Source organism: Sus scrofa, chromosome 10, assembly GCF_054392235.1.
Source record: "Sus scrofa isolate SSC_HxYL_T2T_F1_AM1 chromosome 10, Sscrofa_HxYL_maternal_Yorkshire_Landrace_v2.0, whole genome shotgun sequence".
NCBI classification, from domain to species: Eukaryota; Metazoa; Chordata; class Mammalia; order Artiodactyla; family Suidae; genus Sus; species Sus scrofa.
Genome location: NC_139392.1, coordinates 1,286,260 through 1,298,153, shown reverse-complemented (window position 1 = coordinate 1,298,153; position 11,894 = coordinate 1,286,260).

Here is an 11,894-nt window from a genome sequence, read left to right as displayed (position 1 = left end):
GGCGCCCTGGTGCCCGCCAGGATCCCTCCCTCCCTCCTTCACCCTCGCCAGGTCTCAGTGAAGTCAGGAACTGCCAAGGTCACGCTTAACACTGGCCCCATGTCAGTGGTGGTTGTGTTGTTGTTGTTGTTCTCTTGAGGGCCGCACCAGCAGCGTTTGGAGGGTCCCAAGCTAGGAGTCGAATCAGAGCCGTAGCTGTCAGCCTGTGGCATGGCCACAGCAACTCTGGATCCGAGCCTCATCTGGGACCTACACCACAGCTCACCGCAGTGCCAGATCCTCAAGCCCACCGAGCGAGTCCAGGGATGGGACGTGCTGGTCAGATTCGTTTCTGCTGAGCCATGGTGGGAACTCCCCATGTCAGTGTCTTTCTAGGGAGTCTGTTGTCTGAAGCCTGTTCATTTCAGTGGTCTTGGGGACAATAAACCCAAGATCTTTCATGATGGCTTGGACATCAGGACTCTTGATACCCACTCAGCCTGGCTGGTGAAAAGTTCATGATTCATCGTCTATCCCCTTGTGCATCTTAACTATGTTTCTCTATTTCCTTCTGGCCCAGAGAATTTAGCTACAACAACGTTTCTGAAATTCTAATTTGTATTCCCTTATAGTTCTCCTTTTTATTCTAGATGCCCAGAGGAATTTTTTTAAGCCTTACACTGCAGCAGCATCTCTTATTAATCATTGCAAGTAAATGATCAGTGCTCTTTTGAAAACAATTTCAAGACCGACCTTTTTAATTTTCCAAAAAATCTGCATGATACTGTTTAAAATGTGCTTTGTATCATTGGTTTTTCTCTTTCAGGTCCGTCGATCATTCGTCTTTCAGATCTCTTATGACTGGCTTTTATTTCAACACATTCATCAGATATTTTACAATGTCTTGCTTGATTTATTTTCCCAGAGTTGTTTTTGTTTTTGTTTTTTTAAATAGTTGTTAAGAATTTCTTCCCTTTCATCCACCACTTCAGATAAGGTCTTATTTCTCACCCTGAGTCTCCTAGTTTTAACTTCATTTACAAAACGATTTTTCAGTGTGTTCTTAATTCTTTTTTGAGTCCTATACCCTAATTGCTGAGTTTTTACAGTTCTGATCTCTGAGGCATTGGATTACTTTCACCTTCTCTTCTGCATTTCTTTTTCCTTACAGAGTTCGGTCTTTATGATTGATCACGTCCTCGTGCCTGACAGGAGGACCATCACACCCCCGGAGAAGTTGAGAAGCATTTGCATCGGGCGTTCTCATCCTAGAGCTTTTTGTGTTTTTTATTTTATTTTATTTGGCCATGCCTATGGCATGTGGAGTTTGCTGGGCCAGGTATAAAGCTAGCTCCATCATAGTGACCCGTGCAACTGCAGTGACAATGCCAGATCCTTAACCTGCTGAGCCTCAAGGGAAATCCTCTTTTTTTTTTTTTTTTTTTGATTGAAGTATAATTGACCTACAACACTAAGAGTTCCAGATGCAAGAATATACTTTTTTGATATTGCTCTGCATTCCAAAATGATCATTGCAATTAATATAGTAACCATCTGTCACAAGCCAATGTTATTACATGTTATCTATGCTATACATTTCATCCCCATAACTTGTTTATTTTTTACCTAGAATTTTGCAAGTCTTACTAATTTCCCTGGCATATTTCTCTCATCAGTGCACCCATATGCCCTCTGGCGACCACCTCTTTGTTTTCTGTACCTATGACTGCATTACTGTTTTGTTAGGTTTGCTCACTTGTTATGTTTGTTTCCACATATAGATGACATCACACTGTGTTTGTCTTTTTCTCTCTTTTATTTAACTGAGTGTAATACCCTGTAGGTCCATCCATCTCATCACAAATGGTAAGATTGCATTCTTTTTTATGACTAATAGTCCATCTGTGATATATATACATATGTGTGTATATCACAGGAGCATGGCTGGTTGTGTGTGTGCATATATTGGTGTGTGTTGTGTGTGTGTGTGTGTGTATCAATCACAGTTTCTCATGCATTCATTTATGCATAGATGCTTTGGAAAAATACCCAGAGGTGGAATTGTTGGATTTTCTGAAATTTCTATTTTCAATTTGTTTAGGAAACTCCGTATTTAAAGTATAGTACTTAAGATATTTATTACTTAATAATGCATCCTACTGCATTTCACCTCATGCTGCAGATATGAGAGGGTTTTTTCTTTAGTGATACTAGGTTCGTTAAAGGCAGAAAAATTTTTAGGATGCCTAATTTCTCCTAATTCATTTGCAGTATCTAAAACTAAGTTCTTAAAATGCCTTTTCATTAACTTTTGGTGATTATTTATAATTGCTATCCCTAGAGTAGTATTTTCTGTAAGGGTGAGTCATTTCATGTGACACTGAGTGGAACACATATAAAGAGTATAAAAGCAATTTTAATAAAATCATTTGGATTACAAAGGCTGGAATGCAGAGAAAAGAGACAGGACCTGTGGGAACGCATAAAAGGGCAGATTTTACTACCAAGTCCAGGCTGGAACGGCTCATCACACAACAGGACAGTAAAGTGAGAGGTGATACACAAATGTTGGTTAAAGAAATAGTAGCTTTATTCAGAAAGCTAGCAGACCAAGAAGCCAGTGGACCAGGGTCCCAAAGACTTTCTACTAAAAGAGGTGATGGTGTGGCTGGTTGTGGCCAACTTCTTGGTGCCAGAATCCTTTGTTCTTGTGGCTGTCTGTGTAGGTCTGGTCACAATGGTTCTGTGAACATCCAAAAAGACAAAGGTTATTCTCTGCTCTGCAACTTTTTCTCTCTGTGTGAATGGAAAAGTGTTTCGTACCTTCACAGATCAGAGCCTTGAGAATGGGCTATCCTGTGTATTTCTCATTTCTGGCGACATACTTGCACAAGAGGTGCAGGGCCAGCATGACTAAACACAGACAAGTGAGCACACGGGTTAGAACTAAAGAAATAGATTTAACAGAGAGTCAGGTTTGTTCTTCTCGGTTACAACTTTTCTGCAATGGCAGAAAAGTAGCACTTATTTGTCCAAAGATGAGAAAGAGACTTCTCTAGAGTTGGTGGGAAGAGGATTTTCCCCAGTAGAATATCTGAGATTTAATCCCAAGGAAAATAAACCTATAATTATGTGTTCATTCTGACTCTATATCTTCTTTCAAGAAAAAATATTTACTTTTTATGGTTGATGCCAAGGAAATTGTATTTGCTCAGCTATAACCAAGTGATTTGCAGACTTATTTTTTTTTTTTTTTTTTTTTTTGTCTTTTGCTGGGCCACACCCAGGACATATATGGAGGTTCCTAGGCTAAGGGTCCAATCAGAGCTGTAGCCACTGGCCTCTGCCACAGCCACAGGGATGTGGGGTCTGAGCCGGGTCTGCAACCTACACCACAGCTCACAGCAAGGTCAGATCCTTAACCCACTGAGTGAGGCCAGGGATCAAACCCACAACCTCATGGTTCCTAGTCGGATTTTTTAACCACTGAGCCATGATGGGAACTCCCAAATTTGCAGACTTTTTGACAATGAACTATATTGTCATCTTGTTACCCAAGCTGATTATGGACATTATATTTTCAAAGAAGAAATACAAAATATACACACAATGTTCATAGGTAAAAAATTATGGACTGTATTTAGTAAAGCCTTCTAACTTTACTCTCAGTGACTGACTACAACTCCTGTTAAATCTGAATTTGTGATGATGTGAGCACTGACTGAGATGGCGACCTCACTAAGGTTAAGGCCGCAGTAAGTTCTTTTGGCTGGGGGGTTGTGTAGGTGTGAGAGTAAAGATGCTCTACCACCTGGAAATGGGTTATAACCGCGAATGCAGAGACATTCTTCAAGGGTGTTGTTTGTTTGGCCTGTGATCTAATGCCTTTTTGAGAAAGGTCTCCATAGATGGATGAAAAGTCATAGCTCTGTTGATGTAGGTCTTTGCCACCGACGTTTGGCACCTTGGAGGCACTTCTCCACTTCTCAGTGGGCATCAGGGGTGAGCAGCCTGTTTGCCTGGGTCTTGCTCTCATCAGTTGTGGCAGGGCCTCGTTTCTGTCTCTCATGGTTGGTTATACTTCACTCTGCCCTGTGATTCCCACAAGCCTCAGTGTCTTCACTACTGACACACTTGGCATATGACTCTTAACCTTTCCCTCTCCTCTTTTAGCAAAAAGGCATTAGGTCATGGGCCACTTGTGCTCAGGGCTGAGTTTTAACATCTGTCCTGAAGGACTATGTTGAGAGAAAACAAGGAGCACCTGGTCCACAAGGGTTTTCTCCTGCTTTCTCCGGACTCCTAGTAGATACTGTAACACTCATCACAAGCCCCATGTTCTCCTTCTATCATGAAACTTTCCAAGGACTAAAAAATAGATATTAAATAAAGAAAATAAAACCCTTCTTTCTCAAGGTTAATAAACCTTACCATAGAAACGTATTTTTACAATTACTGTCATTTCATCAAATATTGAGTATCACTAAATCATATTTTTGGAAGGAAATTCCTCATAGCTTATCACATTTTCATGGTTTCATTATAGGAGTTTAGAGATGCTTAGGTGATCCTATTAAAAATAATTTACTTTGGTTTGGCTTAAGATTATTTCTGTGGTTTTCTCAAAGGTTTATAGAAACATGTTACTAATATCTTTGTCTGCAATAACAATGCATTTTTATCATTAATACCACTTCCTAAGCAGAACTTTCTGTATGACTTTCTCTGAAAATGGATTAATATTCTTTAGCCAGGAACATGGCCGTTTGCAAATAGAAACGTATTGAGAACTCTCAGTGGATTTGAGGATCACGGTGAAGTATTGTGGATCGTATGTGATTAGAAGTAAGAAGGAAAATAAACTCCTTGTGCCTTGGTTTCTTTAACGTCTCTTAGTGTTGGCGTAAGTTCTTTCCGACTGTACACTTATCTTCACCACTTCTCCTTACGTATATGTTCAGCTGATTTCATAGGAGAATCTGAATTTTCTACATGAAGACCAGGATACTTGGCTGCCTAATTCATTCTGTGATAAGAACTTTTAAAGATCACATTCAGTGAAGTGCAAACTTCTCAGGAGGAGAAGTTAGATGAAGAAAAGAGACAAAGTATAAAAGGTAAGGAAAAGGAAAGTGGGAGGAAAATTAAAAAGGGGAGTGGAAGGGAAAAAAAACTATTCAAATTTACCAGTGTAAATGGGGAAAAAAAAGACAATTAAGAGATGTTTCATGTATGGCAAAACACAAAATTATTCATTTTTAAATTCATCATAAATGTTTTGCCAAAATATTTGTCTATGTAGTTATTATTATCCAAATAGTAAATATCAATGGCATGTACAAAATGGCACAAAACTGATTTTCTTTCATTCATTTTCCTGATTAGCTGGAAGAAAAAAATTCATGTTAATTAAGCCGCAGAATCTTGAGTTATCAGTTAAACATGGGGGAAAACACTCAAAATTAGGAAATTGTTATTGCAATAAAAATACCTAAATAGGTTCATATATTCAAAAGAGTTTGGTGATGAATTCAAAATTTATAATATAAACAAGTCTTTCATATCAGAATCAAAAAAAAAAAACTCGGAATCTAAGTCCCATAGTAATCTATTTTAGAAATTTGAAAACTGTGACCTGTGGACCAAATCTTGTCTGTCATCTGTTTTTTTTTGTTGTTGTTGTTGAAGTTTATTGTGACACAAACTTTCACATTTGTTTACATGTCTCTGTATCACCTGTGGCTGGTTTTGTGCTACAAATTTTGAGGTTAATAGTTGTCACATAGACTGTATGGTCCACAAAGCCAAAACTATTTATTATTTGACTCTATAAACAGTTTGTTGACTTCCTTGTTTATTTAAAACTGTTTAAATATTATTCTAGTTTCAACCCGAATCTTCTAAAATTTTTCTTGCAATTTTTCCTGCCCACAGTTTTCTTTGTTTCTGTAGATTGTTGTTAAAATTATAGATATATCCATACCATCCACTGTTACTTTTTCTGTTTTTTTACAACTATATTTCAAGCACTTATTGTGTGAAGTGAAGACTTATTGATATTTCTTATTTCAGAGCCATTGTAAAGACAATGTCGCTGAAAAATACTTTTGTCCATACATCAGTATCTACTTATAGAAGCAAGTATATGTGATCAGCTAGATTATATCCTCAATTCATCAAAAGCATTATTAGACAAAAGCATCATTTTTAATTTTTCCATGTATACTCCCATGATTGTGTTTCTCATTTGTGTTCATTAACTGAAATCAAGACAAAATGTCTATAAACATATACTATATATTATTGCTGATACATTAACCAACTAATGGCAGTCTATCCACTAGAGGTGCACACTATAGCTCCTAATTTTGATTAGTTGAATACATGTGAAAGGGTCTTCAAGCAAACAGCTAACATCTTGATTGTACAGATAAACTTGAAGAAAAACAATGTCAAATTGTGAGATGGATGATACATATTTTGTGAAAAGATGATGCATGCTCATAGTAAGATTCAAGCAATAAATAAAGTACAAGAAGGAATTCTGCAAACCCAGCAATGAGATAACCACTATCAATATTTGTTGAGACTCATTCAATCCCAAAAGTGCACAATCCAAAAGATGACCTGTTGAAATTTCATAAAATAAACCCACCCTTGCATCATAAGAACACAGATGCAGAAATTAACATCAATACATCTCAAAAGACCCTTAATTAAGCCTCCTACTAGTTAATATCTCCCAAGGAAGACAACAATCCTGGATTCTATCAATACAAATTTGTTTTGCCTGTCTTGGAACTTTAGGTAATGGTTTTGTAAAGAATATGCTTTTTTTTGCATTTGGATTCTTTCACTTAACACTGTGTTTTTGAGATTTATCAATCTGGTTTCATACCAGGTTTGTAAAACCTCATTGCTCTATAGCATTCCGTTATCTGAATAAACTAAAACTGGTTTATCTCTTCTACTCAGGAAAAGCATTTAGAGAGTTTCCAGTCACTAATTGCTACAGATAGCGCTCCTATGGACACATACACATATTTATTCTAGACAATTAAATTACATTTGTGCATATGTTTGATATGGTAGCCAACACTAAACTTTTTCAAGGGCATTTTACCAATGTACACTCCAAACAGGCATGTATGTGAATTCCACTTGTTCAATACATTGATCACGTCTTAGTAATTTTTTCTTAATTTTAACCATCCTCATGAGTATGGAATGAGTCCTAACTTTTTCCTAACATACATTTTTTCCCTGATAACTAATAATGATATGCAAATAACATTTAGGGTGCCCCTTTCTTTTGCCTCCTATTGTATTGGGTTATTTGCCTTTTATTATTAATACAGTAGAAGTCTTTATTTTTGGGGATATAAGTATTTTCTTGGAAAAGATATATTTTGAGTAATTTTATCCATACTTTGACCTGTGTACATACTCTTATAAAATGCCGTTGATAAACATTTCTTATTCTTAATATAGTCTAATTTCTTGTCTTTGCCTGTATGATTATTGCTTATCAGTTCTGATTAAGAAATAGCTCCTGGAGTTCCTGTCGTAGCTCAATGGTTAACGAATCTGACTAGGAACCATGAGGTTGCAGGTTCGATCCCTGGCCTCACTCAGCAGGTTAACGATCCGTCATTGCTGTGAGCTGCAGTGTAGGTCACAGATGCAGCTCAGATCCTGCATTGCTGTGGCTGTGGTGTAGGCCAGCGGCTGCAGCTCTGATTAGACCTCTAGCCTGGGAACCTCCATATGCCAAGGGAGCGGCCCTAGAAAAGGCAAAAAGACAAAAAAAAAAAAAAAGGAAAGAAAAAATAAAGAAATTTCTACTCCAAGATTTTGAAGGTATTCCCCTATGCTTTATCTTCTAAGGGATAAATCCATTTTTATTCACACTTAAATCTACAGCTAATCTGGAATATATTTTTGGGTTTAGCATGAGGAAGGGATGGCATTAGTTTTTTGTTTGTTTTGTTTTTCTGTGCAGGTATTTAAATGAATTGAGTACCCCTTTAAAATACTGCATTTGCCTCTCAGTTCACTGGAGTGGAAGATTTGTCACACCTTAGAAAACCATATAATTCATAGGTCTGTCTGGTTTATTTTTTATTCTATTTCACTTGCCATCTTTTTTTTTTCCTAATCTTACGTGAATCTTCACTGTCTTATTTACCAGTGCTTTCTAAGATCTGTGATTGGTATTTGGCAGTAAATGATGACGACAGAAAAATTGTGATACAAATTATCTTTGCTTTGTACATTTTTTCTCAAAGATATTAAGTGGAAGAGTTACTTTATCTTCCTGGTGAACATTTTACCATTAAAAAATAGCTGTCTATCTCACTAGTAACATGTTGGGCTGTAAAGTTTGTTTATATTTTAAAACTTACATTTTAAGTTACTTTCCTTTCTCTCCTAAGAGCCGGTTTTCTGAATATTCTTGTTCTTATGCCTTTACATAAGAATAATTATAGGATATATACCTGGAAATGGAGTTTTGGGGCCATGAATAAAGGCATCCTAAAATTTCCCAGATATTAACTAAATGTAATCCAAGCTTTTGTAAAAGTTTTCTATTTATATAACAGCAATGTGTTAGAGTTCCCCTCACTTTACATCTTCATTAAAAGTAAGTATTCTAGACTTTTTATTTCAAGTCAACGTTATAGGTATATAAAGGTGTTGTATAATGCTTTTAACTTGAATATCAATGTGATTATCTTTTTGTTTTCTGTTTTGATTATTCTTCTATAGATTTTCTGCCAACCCAACTATTTTATCAATTGTGTTGTTGGTCTTTCCTCTTATTTTTATGTGTATATTTAATATATATATGTAGGATTAATACTTTGCATATCGTTCATAGTCTTTCTAGCTCAATGTTTTCTTAAATAATTTTTATATTGTAGAATATTACTTTATATTCTAAGTGTAAAGTATAGTAGATCAAATGATTCCCCTATGTGTTTCTTCTCTCATTGATTTGGAGTTATGTTTCTTATAGTGATTACTTTTGGGAAATTGATTCTATTCTGATATTTTATTGTAGCATTTATCCTTACTGTTTTCTGCTTCAACATATTTTTCTGACATAAAACTTCTGAGCTTTTTAAAATTAGTGTTTTAATGTTTTATGTTTAGGTATAATTTATTTTTCTATTTTTTCATTTTTTCATTTTTATTCAGTTTTTGAGTTCAGAATTTATGGAATGCTTTTAATAAGCTTTATCTGGGGTTAATAATAACTATAAAATGATTGCTTAATAAAATTTCTCAAGATCTTATTTATTTCTGTATTATTTTTTACACTTTAATGTAATATATTTATATAAATAAATTATGAAGCTTAGAAGAGGAACATCTATTAGTAATTTTAAGAAGTACAGAATTACCACTAGCATTAAATCTAGATGTCTGCTACAGTGTAATTTATAATCTCACCTTCCAGAGAGGTTCAATTTTCACAATTTTAATCATACTTTGATGTTTTAAAATACTTTATTTTTCTATGAAAACATAGTGTAATATTGGCAATGTGCTTAATTCACATCTATTTTTCTGATCTGTATTTTTCTGCAATGATTATGGTTTTTCTAAAATTTCTACCTAAGAATTTTTAAAAATTGGATCAATATCAACATTTAATTTCACTCTATTTTATAATTTATTACTCTTTTAAATATGTTATGCTTTTAGCTATAATTTTTAACATTGTTTCACATTTATTTTAATACTTTGAAATATTATTCTTTAAAGATTAATTTTATCAGAAATAAACTTCTGGCAATATACTTTCTTGGCATTTTTATCATTGCATTTCTTATTTTTTGTGTTTAATTTTTATTCAGAATTCATTTTCAACAAGAGGGTTTTTTTTCTCTTTTATTCTATTTAGCATTTTGAAATTATGTAGCTCATGGAGAACTACAGCCTTAAGGTGTGTTAAGCAATATTCCAAATGAAGTTTTCCTTCTTTTACTCACTGGTAAAAGTGGAAGTACTGACTTCAAATATTGCACTAACCTCTGGTCCCCCAAATCATGATGAGTTAATTAGGGCACCCGAAACTGAGAGGGGTTCCTGTTGTAGCTCTGTGGGTTGATACAACTAGTATCCATTAGGATGTGGATTCAATCCCCAGCCTCATTCAGTGGGTTAAAGGATCCTGCATTGCTACAAGCTGGAGTGTGTGTTGCAGGCATGGCTCAGATTCCACATTGCTGTGGCTGTGGTGTAGGCTGGCAGCCGAAGCTCTGATCTGACCTCTAGCCTGGGAAATTCCATATGCCTCAGGTGTGGCCCTAAAAATAAAATAACGTAAAAAATAAAAAGGAGAAATAAATTTCCTGTCCTCAGAGAGTCATCTCATATATGAACTTGACAGTCTTTTTTTAGTTTTCTTCATATTCACAGTTGTTCTGGGCTTAAAGCAAAGGACAACATCAAAGCTTGAAATAACCCAGTTGTTAGTGCTGAGTTTCAACATTGCTTCAGACTGAGAAAGAACAAGCACTTTTCAATGGTTGGAAAGAAGTTTAATATTTCTTGAGGAAACTGTGAAAATTGGATGGTTGTATAAAACAACAGGTAACCAAAGACTATTTGGAGGGTCATTCTATGTCATACTGTCTTCAAATTTATGATTTTGAGGAACAACTGAGAATTTTTATGTAGCATTAATAATATTTTAATCTATATAATTTGATAATCTAGATTAGAACATTTTATATTTTCTAGGTTTGTGGATAACTTCCTCGATAATATTGTTCGTGTAATCATACACACCTATATGCATATTGTATCATCAACTTCATTGTTTGTTTTCAACTATTTCTGTTACATATGTTTTATTTGTTTTTCCTCTTGGGGAAAGTTACAGTAAGTGACATAAAAGTAAATTTACTTGTACAAAATGCCAACAAGATCCCCAAAAGCGATGACTCTCACTTTGGCCTATAGAGACACCATTAGAAATTCAAACACCTTGAGAAACATTCTTGGGAAAGACCCTACTTAAGCTTTTAGTTATCGCTACCATTCATCTAATAATTGTATTCAATTATTCATGAATTTTGAACTGCCTTTTTTAATAGTAAGTACTAAGTACTCAAATACCTTATCTTACAACTAGGAAAGCAAGGGCAGACTTATGTTCTTTGTTTATAAAGTCTCAGTAAATAGGAATGCATATTGAGACAGTAAAAATTGATTTAATTTTTAATTTATTTTTATTAAAGTATAATTGATTTACAATGCTGTGCCAATGCATATATATTCCATATACATATATATATATACACATACATATATATATATAATGGAAGATAATGTAAGAAAAGGATTATACACACAAACACACATGTGTTCCTTTTCTTTCTTTCTTTTTTTTTTTTTTGTCTTTCTTTTTCTAGTGCCCCACCTGTGGCATGTGGAGGTTCCCAGGCTTGGGGTCTAAATCGGAGCTGTAGCCACCGGCCTACGCCAGAGCCACAGCAACACCAGATCCGAGCCGCATCTCTGACCTACACCACAGCTCTCGGCCACACTGGATCCTTAACCCACTGAGCAAGGCCAGGGATTGAACCCGCACCTTCATGGTTCCTAGTCGGATTTGTTAACCACTGAGCCATGATGGGAACTCCATGTTCCTTTTCTTACACTGTCTTCCATCGTGGTCGATCCCAGCAGATTGTATGTAGTTCCCTGTACTATTCATTCGTTCCTCATTGCTTATCATTCTAAATGCTCTAGTTTGCACCTCCTAACCCCAAACTCCCAGTCCCTTCCCCTCCCTCTCCTCTCCCCCTTGTCAATCACAAGTCTCTTCTCTATGTGTGTGGGTGTGTTTCTGTTTTGTAGATATAGGGTAATCTGCGCCGTATTTTAGATTCTGCATATAA